Source organism: Pristiophorus japonicus, chromosome 14, assembly GCF_044704955.1.
Source record: "Pristiophorus japonicus isolate sPriJap1 chromosome 14, sPriJap1.hap1, whole genome shotgun sequence".
NCBI lineage: Eukaryota > Metazoa > Chordata > Chondrichthyes > Pristiophoridae > Pristiophorus > Pristiophorus japonicus.
In genome coordinates, this window is record NC_091990.1 from 141,166,245 (window position 1) to 141,183,021 (window position 16,777).

At 41.2% G+C, this 16,777-nt stretch overlaps 1 protein-coding gene across 3 annotated transcripts in view; it reads right to left on the reverse strand.

Moving 5' to 3' along the window:
- Nucleotides 1-16,777, reverse strand: part of LOC139280134 (leucine-rich repeat-containing protein 4C-like) — a 1,057,670-nt gene that overhangs the window by 596,157 nt on the left and 444,736 nt on the right. For all 3 annotated transcript variants that reach the window (XM_070899660.1, XM_070899658.1, XM_070899659.1), the window contains exon 3: nucleotides 10,522-10,584. The gene's annotated coding sequence lies outside the window, so the exon portion shown is untranslated. The remainder of the gene's footprint in view (nucleotides 1-10,521; nucleotides 10,585-16,777) is intronic.

A 16,777-nucleotide genomic window follows, 5' to 3' on the forward strand; every position in this document is an offset into this window, starting at 1 on the left:
CTTAAGGAAGTGGCCATAGAAATAGTGGATGCATTGGTGATCATTTTCCAACAGTCTATCGACTCTGGATCAGTTCCTATGGACTGGAGGGTAGCTAATGTAACACCACTTTTTAAACAAGGAGGGGGAGAGAAAACAGGGAATTATAGACCAGTCAGCCTGACCTCAGTAGTGGGTAAAATGATGGAATCAATTATTAAGGATGTCATAGCAGAGGTGACATGAGAGGTCCAAGTCAGCATGAATTTGTGAAAGGGAAATCAAGCTTGACAAATCTTCTGCAATTTTTTGAGGATGTTTGCAGTGGAGTGGACAAGGGAGAACCAGTTGATGTGGTATATTTGGACTTTCAGAAGGCTTTCGACAAGGTCCCACACAAGAGATTAATGTGCAAAGTTAAAGCACATGGGATTGGGGGTAGTGTGCTGAAATAGATTGAGAACTGGTTGTCAGACAAGAAGCAAAGAGTAGGAGTAAATGGGTACTTTTCAGAATGGCAGGCAGTGACTAGTGGGGTACCGCAAGTTTCTGTGCTGGGGCCCCAGCTGTTTGCACTATACATTAATGATTTAGACGAGGGGATTAAATGTAGTATCTCCAAATTTGTGGATGACACTCAGTTGGGTGGCAGTGTGAGCTGCGAGGAGGATGCTATGAGGCTGCAGAGTGACTTGGATAGGTTAGGTGAGTGGGCAAATGCATGGCAGATGAAGTATAATGTGGATAAATGTGAGGTTATCCACATTGGTGGTCAAATCAGAGAGACAGACTATTATCTGAATGGTGACAGATTAGGAAAAGGGGAGGTGCAACGAGACCTGGGTGTCATGGTAAATCAGTCATTGAACGTTGGCATGCAGATACAGCAGGCAGTTAAGAAAGCAAATGGCATGTTGGCCTTCATAGCGAGGGGATTTGAGTATAGGGGCAGGGAGGTGTTGCTACAGTTGTACAGGGCCTTGGTGAGGCCACACCTGGAGTATTGTGTACAGTTTTGGTCTCCTAACTTGAGGAAGGACATTCTTGCTATTGAGGGAGTGCAGTGAAGGTTCACCAGACTGATTCCCGGGATAGTGGGACTGATCTATCAAGAAAGACTGGATCAACTGGGCTTGTATTCACTGGAGTTCAGAAGAATGAAAGGGGACCTCATAGAAACGTTTAAAATTCTGACGGGTTTAGACAGGTTAGATGCAGGAAGAATGTTCCCAATGCTGGGGAAGTCCAGAACCAGGGATCACAGTCTAAGGATAAGGGGTAAGCCATTTAGGACCGAGATGAGGAGAAACTTCTTTACCCAGAGAGTGGTGAACCTGTGGAATTCTTTACCACAGAAGGTTGTTGAGGCCAATTCACTAAATATATTCAAAAGGGAGTTTGATGAAGTCCTGACTACTAGGAGGATCAAGGGGTATGGCGAGAAAGCAGGAAGGGGGTACTGAAGTTGCATGTTCAGCCATGAACTCATTGAATGGCGGTGCAGGCTAGAAGGGCCGAATGTCCTACTCCTACACCTATTTTTCTATGTTTCTATGTTTCTATGGAGTGTCTCCTGCAAGTGCACCACTGATAAGGTATGCTTATTGTTACAGGTCATATCCAGTTACAGTCATGTATAGCATAGTAAGATACAGTTATATACAGTAATGTGAGATATATGACACTGTTAAATCTAAGGAAGAGGCATAAAAATTGGCCAGAAAAAGCAGCAAACCTGAGGACTGGTAGAAATGTAGAATTCAGCAGAGGAGGAATAAGGTTTTAATTGAGAAGGGGAAAATAGAGTACGAGAGGAAGCTTGCTGGGAACATAAAAACTGACTGCAAAAGCTGCTATAGATATGTGAAGAGAAAAAGATTAGTGAAGAAAAACGTAGGTCCCATGCAGTCGGATTCAGGTGAATTTATAATGGGGAACAAAGAAATGCCAGACCAATTGAACAAACACTTTTGTTCTGCCTTCACGAAGGAAGACACGAATAACCTTCCGGAGGTACTAGGGGACCGAGGGTCTAGTGAGAAGGAGGAACTGAAGGATATCCTTATTAGGCTGGAAATTGTGTTCAGGAAATTGATGGGATTGAAGGCTGATAAATCCCCAGGGCCGAATAATCTGCATCCCAGAGTACTTAAGGAAGTGGCCATAGAAATAGTGGATGCATTGGTGATCATTTTCCAACAGTCTATCGACTCTGGATCAGTTCCTATGGACTGGAGGGTAGCTAATGTAACACCACTTTTTAAACAAGGAGGGAGAGAGAAAACGCATAATTATAGACCGGTTAGCCTGATATCAGTAGTGGGGATAATGTTGGAATCAATCATTAAGGATGAAATAGCAGCGCATTTGGAAAGCAGTGACAGGATCGGTCCAAGTCAGCATGGATTTGTGAAAGGGAAATCATGCCTGACGAATCTTCTGTTGTTTTTTGAGGATGTAACTAGCAGAGTGGACAAGAGAGAACCAGTGGATGTGTTGTATTTGGACTTTCAAAAGTCTTTTGACAAGGTTCCACACAAGAGATTGGTGTGCAAAATCAAAGTACCTGGTATTGGGGGTAATGTACTGACGTGGATAGAGAACTGGTTGGCAGATAGGAGGCAGAGAGTCGGGATAAATGGGTCCTTTTCAAAATGGCAGGCAGTGACTAGTGGAATGCCACACAGCTCAGTGCTGGGACCCCAGCTATTTACAATATACATTAATGATTTAGATAAAGGAATTGAGTGTAATATCTCCAAGTTTGCAGATGACATGAAACTGGATGGAGGTGTGAGCTGTGAGGATGATGCTAAGCGGCTTCAGGGTGACTTGGACAGGTTAGGTGAGTGGGCAACTGCATGGCAGATGCAGTATAATGTGGATAAATCTGAGGTTATCCACTTTGGAGGCAAAAATGTGAAGGCAGAAGGTTATCTGAATGGTGGCAGATTAGGAAAAGGGGAAGTGCAACAAGACCTGGGTGTCATGGTTCATCAGTCATTGAAAGTTGGCATGCAGGTACAGCAGGCGGTGAAGAAGGCAAATGGTATGTTGGCCTTCATAGCTAGGGGATTTGAGTATAGGAGCAGGGAGGTCTTACTGCAGTTGTACAGGGTCTTGGTGAGACCTCACCTCGAATATTGTGTTCAGTTTTGGTCTCCTAATCCGAGGAAGGACGTTCTTGCTCTTGAGGGAGTGCAGCGAAGGTTCACCAGGCTGATTCCAAGTCTGGCTGGACTGACATATGAGGAGAGACTGGATCAACTGGGCCTTTATACACTGGAGTTTAGAAGGATGAGAGGGGATCTCATTGAAACATATAAGATTCTGACGGGACTGGACAGGTTAGATGCGGGAAGAATGTTCCCGATGTTGGGGATGTCCAGAACCAGGGGACACAGTCTTAGGATAAGGGGTAAGCCATTTAGGACCGAGATGAGGAGAAACTTCTTCACTTAGAGAGTTGTTAACCTGTGGAATTCCCTGCTGCAGAGAATTGTTGATGCCAGTTCATTGGACATATTCAAGAGGGAGTTAGATATGGCCCTTATGGCTAAAGGGATCAAGGGGTATGGAGAGAAAGCGGGAAAGGGATACTGAGGGAATGATCAGCCATGATCTTATTGAATGGTTTTGCAGGCTCGAAGGGCCTAATGGCCTACTCCTGCACCTATTTTCTATGTTTCTATGTTTCTGAAAAATGAAGGAGGGGAAAACAGAGGTCTTAGCAGCTCATCTGGATGTGTTGAGGTTTGAGCGGAACGGCAGGGATGGGGGGGGAGAGAGAGAACTTTGCCACAACTGCCTAAAGAGTCTCCTCCTTCAGTTAGTTTCAGAAACACTGTCTCTAACAGTCTGGGCTGCCAGTCGCTGCTTTAGTGCCAATATCTTGCCAGTAAAGCTGTGAGAATTAATATCCAAAGCAGCAGCAGGTTAGATGACTTGCTTTTATTGTTCAGGAAAATTGCTGTCGGGAAGTGTCACCAGTTCAGGGAAAGGAGGCGATAGGTGACGGTCGTAAATGCTGGAACACTCATTATCACGGTTTTAAAAACCAATCTGTCAGTTCAGCCTTTTGCACTCAACTATGTGAAATCCTTGATAATTCTTGAACTGTGAGTAAGATCAGTTCCTCCTCAGTCATCTGAGTACAGTACCTCAGGCACCTGTTCGGAAAGCAGTGTAGTGAAAAACACGCTCGAGGGGAACACTGAAAATAAACATGATTTTTTGTTGCAATAATTTGTAACTCAGCACACCAGCAAATGGCATTGGTTGGCAGTTAATGAATTCCTGTCGTAAAATTCATGGTCAAAGTATTACTAAATTGAGCATTTATCTTAAAAGATGCAGCCTTTCATTTGGTTGTATTTTTACACTATTGGTGATCAAATTATCATAATGGTAAGATTTCTGCTTTGAGGATTGTGTCCCTACCAGCAGAGAATGATTATAGCAGAAAGCTTATGTCCATAACTGTATCATTATTTTGAGGATGCCACCATACTTATACTCTGGAATTTTATAAAGACTGTGGGCTACCTCCAGATTCCTCCGTTATTTTTTATCCTGCCCCCTTTTCTCTCCAGTTCTGAACTTCCCAGGCCACAAATTTTGGGGGGCAAAGAGAGCAGACTGCTTATAATGTTCTACCTGTGCTGTTCTCGAGATAGCTATCAAGGTTAAACAATCCTTTCTTCCCATGGAAAAAACCCTTGACCTCTGCTCTTTCAGTAACATGGGCGAGATTAGCATTTCTGAGAAGTTGGGGGTGGGGAGAGCAGGAAACAAGAAAAACTCCTTTGCCAAAAAGTACAGTTCATAAGTGAGTCTCTTTACACTCTGCTGCAGTTTGAGCTGCACTTTAACTGTGTGGTAATGGAGGGAAGATGGATGGACACATTCCATTCCATGTTGTGAGAGAGATACAGTTTGGCAATAGATTGATGAAGGAACTGTTCAGCAATGGCATGAACTCAAAGCAAAAAGTTGGGAAGAAGGTTTAACAAACAGGATGCACAGCATACATAACAGCTTTGAACAGAAGTATATCGTCGGTCACTTACTGATTACCACACTATTCCATCACTCATATGACTATGATTCCCAAAGCCTCCAGGCTGTATTGTAAAATCACTACGCTTGTGTAACAAATGATGCAATTTCCCACCTTTTAATACTAATTTTAATGTTATTATCAAGCACTCATAGTTCAGATTTAATATGGACAATTAGTTATCTTTCCTCTAATCTCCACCAATATGCCTCTATCCCCCAATGTCAGAGGAGCACCCTCTACTGGGTTTAAAATGATACTTCAACATTCTTGTGACAAGTCCAAGCAACATTGCTGTTTCTTTGTTATCATTCCTATATTCTACGTAGATCCCGGAAGCAAAGTCAGCAGAGAGGAACCATCTCCGACGAATTTCCCAGCCTTGATGTCAAGTGACTGTCACTAGATGTGGTTTAAGTTTTGATTCCAAATAGATGCACTTCAGAGATGAACAGCTGAGTAATGTGTGCAGCAGATAACTTATCAGTCCAAAGCAGACCCTTTAACCCTGACAGTATGTTCATCATTCTATTGGTTTTTGAAAGAGAAATCTCAGTATATAGACTTTCCTGATGGACTGTTCCAATTACACAGAAACCTACTTAGAGCAGATTTTCTTTACGATATCTATGCTCATTACATTATTACTATAGCTTCTGCATGTGGAAATGTTATAAAAGTTAAAATACTGCAAATACCAATTTTACAGTGAGCATAATAAAAACTCGCACTCCCCAAAGAATCCAGGAGATAAATCAACTCCATTTAATTTACATATCAGATATTCATAGTTAAGATTTTACTGTTACCAACTTTAGCATTATCCGATAGCCATTTACTTTATTTTAACAGTAAAAAATGAGATGTATGGAATAAATGCTCAACAGTTTAAGTACTTCATTCATGACAATGATAGCATGGTTTAACATTTAGTCAGTTAGTTATGTGAAACACTTGAGTTGACAGTGCTACTTCTGTATAAAATTAGCATGCTTGATGTTGGTTTCAATTATCTCCCGATCTTTGCCATCAAACCCCTCCCAGGACTTCCATTCCTGTACTGCCCAATCTCTCTGATCTTTCCGTACCAATTGGTCATTCTAAAAAGATGGGAGATTCTCTACTCTCCCTTTCACAGTATAAAAATGAATCAAGGAACATTAGGAGACACAACAGTGCCAACATCTCTTGCTTTGCGAAACTAGTCTATTCTTACTCCATGGTGCTGTACCATTGTGTGGCAGAACATTGTAGCAACTCCATCAGCATCTTTTGAAAATGGGCTTGGATATATAATGTAATCATACCATGTAAAATATAGCTTCAATACACATTGAAATAGAAACATTCATTATCTAGATACTGCGAGTCAGCCTACTGTGTTGGCTATTGTGCAAAATACGTTATTGGATGAACTGTGCGACAGATTCCTGAAGGAATGCCATGCATACTGTTAAAAGGTGCTATAACTCTACTATATAAGTTGGACAAGGTGACCAGCAGTTTGATCACAAACTGCATCTTTCAAAGGACCATCATAATGGACAAATCATTCCTATTAAGCAGTTGAAGTTAAATAATTGCTCGGTTTAAGGAGAGCAGCCAAATTCCTTTTGCGAAATTAAACATTTCTATAGCTCTTTTAAATGTGGATAAATTAAGCATGTGCTTCTGTTGAAATATATTATTTAAAGTGACTGAATATAATTAGGTTTTGGTGGTGTCTATTATTTAATTAGCCTACTTTGTTCTCAGTTTTACCCTCCACTTAGTGTTAGATTAACAACTTTTAGTCTATTAAACCAGCATTTATTCAATCTGGGTTAGTGTAACATATCTTCTGTACTTTATGTTGTCGACAGCAGTTCTTTTAATGGTAAATTCATCAATTCCATTACCAACACCAGTACTATCACCAGTGTTCCCTTCATTTGTGATTTCCTACTGGGAGTGCAGGATCAATGAATTTGCCCTTTTGCTTAAAAAAAATCCAGCATTAAAACGGCAAGGTTGATGCTGTATAAACATACCTCATCTAAGTATGGATCTCAGCAAAGTGCTCTAAATTACCAACACATTTGCACTGCACAAGTTCTGTAGGCATAATACACATATCGTGTATTATCCTAATCCAAACATCAAGTCCATTTATTATGCATTTTCAGATTTCAAATCCATCTAACGGAGAGGTGAGATGTTTAGAACAGTTCTTCCAAAGGATGCTCACATAATGCTATTAATAATGTTCAGCTAATGTTCAGCATTATGGGGTTGAAATTAGTCAATGCTATTAGCACAAATGATCTGATAGCAAATTAGCAATCAGTTTTACACCACAACATTTAATGGGAATGAATGCCAAGCACGAAATAAAATAAGCCAATTCACTATCGGCCCATCTTGCTGATACCGGCATTGACAACTTTCACCCCTATGATTCGCGTCACTATTCATGTCAGTGTTATCTGTGGCTCAATGGTAGCACATGTGCCTCTGAATCAGAAGGTTGTGGGTTCAAATCCCACTCCAGGGACTTGAGCACATAAATCTCGGCTGACATTCCAGTGTAGTGCTGAGGGACAGCTGCAGTGTTGGAGGTGTCATCTTTCAGATGAGACATTAAACCAAATCCCCATCTGCCCTTTCAGGTGGATGTAAAAGATCTCATGGTATAATTTCAAAGAAGAGCAGGGGAGGTATCCTGGCCAATATTTTATCTCTCAATCAACATAACAAAAACAGATTGGGCTAGAAATAGCGCCCGTTTTTTTGTCGATATTTTGCCTTTTTTGACATTAAAAGGTGCTCTCCTAAATTAGTCAAAATTGTGCGCAGGCGGTTTTGAAATACCACTGAAAAGCGGACCGCCGTCTTGCAATGCCAAAAACCGCGATACCGTTTTAAATTGGCTGTTCGGCGCACCCGTATTCTGCACGGAAAAACCCACCAGGTAACAAGCTGCGTTGCAGCTCCAGAAACAGCAGTAAGTATGAAGACCTGCAAAAAAGATAAGTTAAAGTTTTTATTTTTTAATTCTTTTGCAGTGATTAATTAGTTAAGGGTCTTGTAAATGTTTTGTGATGTTTGATTTTTTTTGTTTTTTGCTTTTTTTTGTGTGTGTTTTCCTCCCTCCCAGGACCTGTCTTTTTAGCAGTAATCGGCCTCGGACTAAAGTTGGCGAGGACGGCAGTTTCCATGGCAAATCCTCGTGCAATGTCAATGTTTATTGTCGGGCGCATTTTGTTGCCAATTTTAGCCCTTTAAGAAACAGCAGTATTTGTAACAGTATTTTTGTACAAAAATGCTGAAAAAATATGGCTATTGCCAAAAGTTCAATTTCTAGCCCAAAATCTGGTCACTATCATGTTGCTGTATGTGGGAGCTTGCTATGCACAAATTGGCTGCCGCGTTTCACACATCCCAATAGTGATTACACTCCATAAGTACTTAATTGGTTGTAAAGTGCTTTGAGACATCCAGTGGTCGCAAAAGGCGCTATTTGGAATACAAGTCTTTCTTTCTTTCCAATGTGATTGCAGAATGTGTCATACCATCCAGGGCATCCCTCCCCCAACACTATGGCTTAAAATCAGTCTCCTAAGAACATAGTTATCTCACAAGAACACAAGAAATAGGAGCAGGAGTAGGCCATTTGACCCCTCAAGCCTGCTCCGCCATTTAATACGATCATGGTTGATCTGATCATGGACTCAGCTCCACTTCCCTGCCCGTTCCCCATAATCCTTTATTCCCTTATCGTTCAAAACTCTGTCTATCTCCACCTCAAATATATTCAATGACCCAGCCTCCACAGCTCTCTGTAATTCTTCTAATATGTGCATTTACAATCTGTGTTGCTATTCTTCAAGTAGCATACCACACAAATATATGCTCTTCATGTTCACAGGTGTTTGTGACTGGAAGAAAGAGATTTTTGCATTTCCCATACTTCTAATTCCTGTCACTACTCAGAGAAATATGGCAAAATGGTAGTAACAAACACTTAAGTTGAATCAAAATTCAGGTTTGGATGCAGACATCAAAATTTCAAAGCCTTTCAGACAATCAAAAACAAAATTTAGGTCAGCAGGGATTTAGGGAAATTCCCATGGTGGTTGCCACTGCATGTCATGAATACATACATCTATGAAGCTAGTATTAGAAACAATTAACTTAATCTGTCCCCACACCCCCCAGCCAGGAAAATGTGCAGCAAGGACTAACTAATGAGACTATAGATGCCACAGATGCCATTGTCATGACATTTTACGTAATATTTTATGAATTCGCTTTTTGCGAACAGTTGCTTGCCGCAAGTGCTTACCGCCACCATTGCGCTAACAGGGGTGACAGAAGACTGAACATCCAGCTATGTCTCTTATTGAAAGAACAGGCACTTCTGAATCCAATTAGCCCAAATGGAGTAGAAACATAAAATGACTCCATCTAGTTTTCAATTATTTTACGTTTCAAATTTTGGTTCTGAGATCATTCCAACAAAACTAAGTGGCATTTCATGCTGACTCTGAGGAAAGTTTGAACCTGTAGAACCTATGTGAACCAGAAAGGCTACTGCTAAAACGAAGTTTCATCTACAATCTTTAAGAGAAAAAATATTGTTATCTGTCTTGATTTAATGCCAACTCCTCAAAATGATTTAATTGTGCATTGTAACCGCTCTTCTTTACAGAAATCAAAATATTGCATCAACTAATGTTCAATTATAATAAGTCCATCCTCTCCCCCCCATGACATTGTGGGATTAGGCAGTGATTAACTGATGCATACAGATCACGGAAGGTCCTGTGTTCAATTCTTGTGTTTGCTGATCGCAATCACGGCACAAAAATTGGTCTTACATCCTTGGATTAGGAAGGGAAAATTGGCCCCTGCTGGAAATGTATGCAAGTATACACTGGACGGGGAGAAGCAAAAACTCACCTAGTGGTCATTTGGACAAGATGCCAGAGTAAGCCTGGCACCTGTGGAAGTGCATCTCCAGGAAGAAATTAAATTCTTCCAGTCAGGAGAAAAATTGTGATAGAAAACTGGTGAAGAAAAAAAATTGCAGAAAATAACCTGTCTTATCTGATAGTCAGGTAAACATAAGCTACTTTAATTACAAGAAAGCATCTGAACTTTTGATTCCTAGAAGGCTATCAAACATAGCTAACTACAGCAATGGAATAATAAAGACTAATGGTAGAAATTTAACAAGGATGAAGAATACTGGCTTGAATATCAATAGAAAATATTCATGTTGAAGTTCAAGAACATCTGGTCACCCTAATAAAATAGAGAGATACTAATGTGTGTATATCACATTTTCTGTAAATTTTTCTTTCCTATTGCTGATACAGGCAATTTGTATGTTCAATTTGAATAAAATACGCCAGTATTAGCTCAAATTGTACAATATCCATGTCTTGCTATCTTGCTTTGCTTTAGCTGGAATACAGTAAGAGAAATAAATATTGCAATACCTGTGTGGTATGAAAGGAGAAGTCACAGCTTGGTAGTATGGCAGCCAAAAACTAATGCGATTTCTGAAAAACAAAATTGAGGATTTTTTTCCATCAATCTTCACTCTTTGACATTTAGATAATGTTGCTCGAAATAATTTGGGTAATTAAAAATGTTGGTAATAATCACATTAAAAAATCTGACAATAGTTGCTCAAATCTCTTTACAGGAGCATCTGGGAGGGTGCTGAGCACCTCGGATCTCATCGTCGAGGGCGTGCAGAAACCAAACGCAGACAGTGGAAGGAGCGTGCGGCAAACCAGACTCCCCACCTACCCTTTCCTTCAGCGACTGGCTGTCCCACCTGTGACAGAGACTGTAATTCCCGTATTGGACTGTACAGTTCCTGAGAACTCACTTTTAGAGTGGAAGCAAGTCTTCCTCGATTTCAAGGGACTGCCGATGATGATGACAGTATAATCATAATTGTTGTACATGTTCAACTAAATAATGCATCCATTAATAATTATCCTTCAGTAAATTCTTAATACTCTTATTTTTGGCTGTAAATTTCTTCCACCATCTCACCACTTCATGCAATATTGGGAGTATTAGAGTCAGAAACTTATCCCTTCACGTTGGATTTGTTTGTGCTTTTGTCAGGCATCATAACCTTGGAATCGAGAATGACCAGAGTGTTTCCAAGTGGCTACATGGATCATAATGATTAACATGCTATATGGATGTGTTCACATCATTGTTACGTTAAAATGTAACTTGAAAAATGTTTTAGCTTTTCATTTATTTCCTGTTTCATTCTGTCTTATTCATTTCTAATTCCCAGGTTACTTATTCAAAACCTCCCACTGCAGAGATTTAGACCAATTTTAAGTCAGCAGCTGCCCTGTATGGAAGTTATACAAAATGTCATTCACAGTAGGTTCCCTCACTGATTTGAAACATACTGCTGGATCAGGTGATTATTTCTGGATGCCATCTGATACATTCTTAACCCTTACGGGAATTCAGGAATCACAACTGTCAGAAAACTCACTTCGACCAAGTTTTTCCTTTCAGCACACCATCTGCTCCTTACTGGGTTTAAGACTAATAATAGCACATTTCACCACCGTAATATCTTTTGAAAAGTAGGTATTTGCAAATTAAAAGTTGCACCTTCATAGTATCAATTTTTCTGACGAATGAAATTGATCACCAATCCTGGCAAACTCCAATGTTTATGCTATGGGAGTTGTATGTGATCTAATCCCGTGAAGTTACCCTTTCAATTAAAATACCGTAGAAAACATTTGTAAATGCATTCAATATTTTCTGTGATAGCATATCACAAAATTAATTTATTAAGAAAGCACAATGTCATTTAATGTGTTCATAAATATGTAAGGACATTAGGGAATAATTAATCAACTCAATCTCATCTTCTACCAATTATCAATTATGTAAATATGTATGCTCATTTTGATCACTTATTTTCTGTTAATAAAAGGAAGTCACCAGCAATTGCCAAACAGAAAGGAATACAGAATAAAGTTGTACAGAAAATGTATGATAAGGTACTGCAACAATATACAGTGAAAATCTGAAAAGAATATATAATCAGGATGTCCAACACAGATTGAGATCAGATAAGACTTTTTTAATCCAGGATACTAAATAATTTATAATACGAATATATGATTATTTTAGGGTTTAGTTGTATAAACAATCTTGAGAATGCCAACCTCAATCTAATCACATTATTATATCTCAAATCATATTACAAAGATCTCTTTTTACACCTGGTCTTGTCTTAAAGTGAGAGAAAACTTTCACTTTTCGAATACATATTATGATATCACATCCAATGAAGTAATCATACCATATTTTAACATGATAAGAAAATTCCTTGCATTAACAAAAATCTTTGAGTATTTTTTTTTGTTCTGGGATGTGGGCGTCACTGGCTAAGCCACCATTTATTATCCATCCCTAATTGCCTTTGGTGGTGAGCTGCCTTCTTCAACAGCTGCAGTCCTTGTGGTGAACGTACTCCCACAGTGCTGTCAGGGAGGGAGTTTCAGGATTTTGACCCAGCAACGATGAAGGAACGGCAATATATTTCCAAGTCAGGATCATGTGTAACTTGGAGGGGTCGCGGGTTTAGGAGGTGCTGCTGAAGAAGCCTTGGTGAGTTGCTGTGGTGCATCTTGTAGATGGTACACCCTGCAGCCATGGTGCGCCTGTGATGGAGGGAGTGTATGTTGAAGGAGGTGAATAGGGTGCCAATCAAGCAGGCTGCTTTGTCCTGGATGGTGTCAAACTTATTCAGTGTTGCTGGAGCTGCACTCATCCAGGCAAGTGGAGAGTATTCCATCACACTCCAGACTTGTGCCTTGTAGATTGTGGAAAGGCTTTGGCGAGTCAGGAAGTGAGACACTCACCACAGAATACCCAGCCTCTGACCTGGTCTTGTAGCCACATTATTTATGTGGCTGGTCCAGTTACGTTTATGATCAATGGTGACCCCCCAGGATGTTGATGGTGGGGGAATTGGTGATGATAATGCCGTTGAATGTCAAGGGGAGGTGGTTAGACACTCACTTGTTGGAGATGGTCATTGCCTGGCACTTGTGTGGCGTGAATGTTACTTGCCACTTATCAGCCCAAGCTTGAATGTCATCCAGGTCTTGCTGCAGGCTAGCATGGACTGCTTCATTTTCCAAGGAATTTCAAATGGAATTGAACACTCTGAAATCATCAGCAAACACTCCCACTTCTGACCTTTTGATGGAGTGAAGGTCATTGATGAAGCAACTGAAGATGGTAGGGCCTAGGACACTGCCCTGAGGAACTCCTGCAGTGATGTCCTGGGGCTGGGATCATTGACCTCCAACAACCACAACCATCTTCCTTTGTGCTAGGTATGATTCAAGCCAGTGGAGTGTTTTCCCCCTTATTCCCATTGACTTCAATTTTACTCGGACTCCTTGCTGCCACTCTCAGTCAAGTGCTGCCTGGAGGCCAGGGGCAATCACTCTCGCCTCACCTCTGGAATTCAACTCTTTTGTCCATGTTTGGACCAATGCTGTAATGAGGTCTTGAGCCAAGTGGTTCTGGAGGAACCCAAACTGAGCATCGATGAGCAAATTATTGGTGAGTAAGTGATGCTTGAAAGCACTGTTGATGACACCTTCCATCACTTTGCTGATGATTGAGAATAGACTGATGGGACAGTAATTGATTGTATTGGATTTGTCCTGTTTTTTGTGGACAGTTTTGTACATTGTTGGGTAGATGCCAATGTTGTAACTGTACTGGAACAGCTTGGCTAGAGGCATGGCTAGTTCTGGAGCACAAGTCTTCAGCACGACAGCCGGGATAATGTCGGAGCCCATCGTCTTTGCTGTATCTAGTGCGCTCAGCCGCTTCTTAATATTACATGGAGCAAATCGAATTGGCTGAAGAATGGCTTCTGTGATGGTGGGGACCTCAGGGGGAGGCCAATATGTATCATCCACTCGGAACCTCTTGGTTGAAGATGGTTGCAATTGCTTCAGCTTTGTCTTTTGCACTTGCGTGCTGGGCTCCGACATCATTGAGGATGGGGATATTTATGGAGGCTCCTCCTCCCGTTAGTTGTTTAATTGTCCACCCCCATTCATGACTGGATGTGGCAGGACTGCAGAGCTTTGATCTGATCCATTGATTGTGGGATTGCTTAGCTCTGTTCTTAGTATGTTGCTTCTACTGCTTAGCATGTATATAGTCCTGTGTTGCAGCTTCCCCAGGTTGGTACCTCATTTTTAGGTACACCTGGTGCTGCTCCTGACATGCTCTTCTACACTCCTCATTGAACCAGGATTGGTCCCTTGGCTTGATGGTAATGGTAGAGTGACAGATATGCCGTGCCATGAGGAGACCATGAGGTTACAGATTGTGGTGGAATACAATTCTGCTGCTGTATGGGCAATACTGGTAAGATTGCATTTACTGCCCAACCCTCGTCACTCCGAGAAGGGGGAGAGGGCTTTATCATTGAATGGCTACAGTTCTTGTGCTATTCATCATCATCATAGTCGGTCCTCGGAATCGAGGAAGACTTGTTTCCACTCTAAAAATGAGTCCTTAGATGACTGAACAGTCCAATATGAGAACCACAGTCCCTGTCACAGGTGGGACAGAGAGTCATTGAGAGAGAGGGTAGGTGGGACTGGTTTGCAACATGCTCTTTCCGCTGCCTGCGCTTGATTTCTGCATGCTCTCGGTGATGAGACTCAAGGTGCTCGGCGCCCTCCTGGATGCACTTCCTCCACTTAGGGCGGTCTATGGCCAGGGATTCCCAGGTGTCAGTGGGGATGTTGCTCTTTCTGAGTGAGGCTTTGAGGGTGCCCTTGTAATATTTCCTCTGCCCACCTTTGGCTCATTTGCCATGAAGGAGTTCCAAGTAGAGCGCTTGATTTGGGTGTCTCGTGTCTGGCATGCGAACAATGTGGCTTGCCCAGCAGATTGGCACAATTGTGTTCGGTAGAAATTTACAGGATTTTCACAAAATGAAGGAATGGCGGTATGTGTCCAAGTCAGGATAGTGTGTAACTTGGAGGTGATCATATTCCTGTGATATTGCTGCTCTTTTCTTATTTGTTAGTGCAGGCCGTAGGACTGGGATAGGCTGTCAAAGTAAGCTTCGTGACTTGCTGCGGTAGGTACTACCCTGTATCACAGCGTAGCACTAGTGGAGGGGTGGATATTGAGACCAGTAGCAGGAGCGCCAATCAAGTGGATTGCTCTATCCTGGATAGGGTGAGCTTCTTGAATGTTGTGACTGCACCCATCTAGGTGAATGGCGAGCACTCCAACTCCTTCCTGCCTTGAGCCTTGCAGATGATAGAGAGGATTTGTGGGATAAGGAAGTGAGCCACTCGTCCCACCCAGCCATTCTAACCATGTGGCTCACCCAGTTTCATTTCTGGTCAAAGGTGACTTTCAAGACATTGATGGTGAGGGACTTCATGTTGGTGTTGCCACTGAAGGTGGTTGGGCTTCTTGTTGGAAATAATAATTGTCTGGATGATCGGGAAGAGATTTCTGGTTTAGATTTGTCCTGCTATTTGTGGCTTGGATAGATGTAAGCAATTTTTCACATTGTCGAATAAATGCCCATTCCACAGCTTTACTGGAATAGCTTGGTCACAGGGATAACTAGCTCTAGCACTACAACTGGAATATTGCCAGGGCCCATAGCCTTCACTGCATCAAGTGCACTCAGCCTCTTCTTAATGTCAGATGGAGTGAACCGAGTGAATGGTATAATCAACAAACATGGGCATTCAGAGTTCAGCTTCTGATTCAATTTTAATGAACCAAAGCCCATGTCAGATTCAATCTTTGGGAGTTTTGCAATTCAGCTCTCCAAAGCCAAAATATACATCATCAGAAATCCACAGTATTTTGCAGTGGACATCTCAAATTGAACCCAAAGTCTTGCAAGCTCAGTGGCAATAATCTTTTTTCTTTAACTTGGAGGTCTACTCTGCTTTAAGGCAAATTTTTGATAGAATTTGATTTTATGTGAAGTATGGGACTACAATATTGGTTCTGGAGAAATGGAAGAATTGTACCTCAGAATTCTGCCTGTCTTAACTTATTCATTTCAGTGATGTTAACTCCACTCGCACCTCTACAAGAACCCACACAAATCCCCAAATCAACTTGTGCAAGGTTCAAATCATGACTTCTGAACTATTTGGTGAGATTCACTCACAACATACACAAGTGAGATAAACTGAGCCTTTCCTTTTGTGGTGTACTGCAGGCTGTGGTTGCACATTTTGGTTGGGTGAGGGAAGAGAGAGAAGTTGGGAGAAACAAAGCTAAGCAAATGAAGACTGACATGTTCATATTGATGTGTGTATATGAAAATGTACAAGAAACACAACAAAAGAATCTGTGCAAAATGGAAACAAAAAATGGTATAGCATACAGGAAAAGTCTGATTATGAACTGGTAACACTGCCAGCAAGCTTTATTTTTTTAAGAGTTACCCATGTTGCTTGCACAGTGTACACAATGGCTCTGATATATTTTGGATTTGACATGCTTTATATGGTAAATGTATACGACTTCAATATTGGTTCTGGAGAAATGGGCATGATCATGCAGTGAATTTAGAATGGAATCGGTTCTGAGGTAAAATTCTTGCATTTCTTCAGAACCAATATTTCCTATACTTCCCATAAAATGTAATTATATCAAATAAGCGATCACTGTTAACCACAG